This window comes from Bos indicus, chromosome 14, assembly GCF_029378745.1.
Source record: "Bos indicus isolate NIAB-ARS_2022 breed Sahiwal x Tharparkar chromosome 14, NIAB-ARS_B.indTharparkar_mat_pri_1.0, whole genome shotgun sequence".
In the NCBI taxonomy this organism is placed as follows: domain Eukaryota; kingdom Metazoa; phylum Chordata; class Mammalia; order Artiodactyla; family Bovidae; genus Bos; species Bos indicus.
In genome coordinates, this window is record NC_091773.1 from 79,061,124 (window position 1) to 79,062,460 (window position 1,337).

Genomic DNA, 1,337 nt, shown 5'->3' on the forward strand with positions numbered 1-1,337 from the left:
AAACTGATTTTGCCACCAGCATACAGAAGATGTTGAAAAAAAAAAATATGCCAGAAAACTACCAAGTTTTCGAGGGAATTTTATTGCCACGTAAAACTGCATTTTGCCTAAAAAGCCTGTGACTATTCAGGCCTTAAATCTGTCTTTGTGCGATCAAGTATGCAAGAGCTGAAGGGCTCTGTGAAAAGCAGGTGGGTCTTCCAGGGGAACATTTCTCCACGCCCTTTTCAGATATGGCCACAGGGTATCAAGGACAAGAAAAAGCCTTTGAGAGGACAAACTTGGGAGTCAAAGAGCGTTAGCAAATGACTAGAAAAATAACAGGGGTTAGGGTACATTAGGCTTTATATTCCATTGTAAATGGCTTGGTTAGTTTGGAAAAGGGTGGATTTACAGGATTTTGAGCTGAGCCATAAAACAATCTCAATTAAAATATTACCTTTTTTTTTTTTTTTTTTTTACAGGAATTACTCTGGATGGTGAGTTGAGAACAGGTGATAGGAGATAACCTAGAAATAGTGAGATTGTTCAAGAAGTTATTGAAATAACCTAGAAGGACGCGGTGGTGCTCTGAACCAGGCTGAATTGAGCAAAAGTGGTGAAAATTGCTGGGAGTCCCCTTTTACTCAGGTTGAGTCAAACAGACCTTCCCCTGCATCAGATGTGGGGTGCAAAAATGACGTGAGGGACTCTGTTTTTCGGCCTGAGCAACTGGAAGGATGGAGTTGTCAACAGTTGTGCTGGGGAAGCCCTTCTAAACAGCAGGTTCAAGGAAGGAGAACATCCTTAAGTTTTGGACATGTGAAGGGTGAAATATGCATTACTCAGGCAAGTGAGGAGGTTTAGATGAGTTAGACGAAAAGTGGCTAGAATTCTTGCCTGAGGTCTGAGTTGACTACTTCTGGGGGTAGTGAGCACATATCACATATGAAACCACACATCGAGATAATATCAGCCAAGGACCGAGGATTGTAGATGAAGAAGATGAAAGATTCAGGGATTGAGTCCTGGGCAATTCTAACTTCAAGAGTTCAGAGAGAAGAAAATAGTTGAGGAGACTGAAAAAGAACAGCCAATGAGATAGGGATACTTTCAAGAGAGTATGGAATCCTAAAAGCCATGTAAAAAAAGTTTATTAGGGAAAAAGGACATGCCATTGGTGCCTGGCACTCCTGAATGGCCAAGTAAAATAGTATCTGGGAAGATTTTTTCAGTAGATGTGTCCATGTGGCTATTTCTTTCCAACAGAACATGAACAGAAGTTATTGAGCTATTTCCAGGGTTTTTAGAGAATGCCTATATTTCAACCACATCCTTCTTTTTCTTAAACATGATGC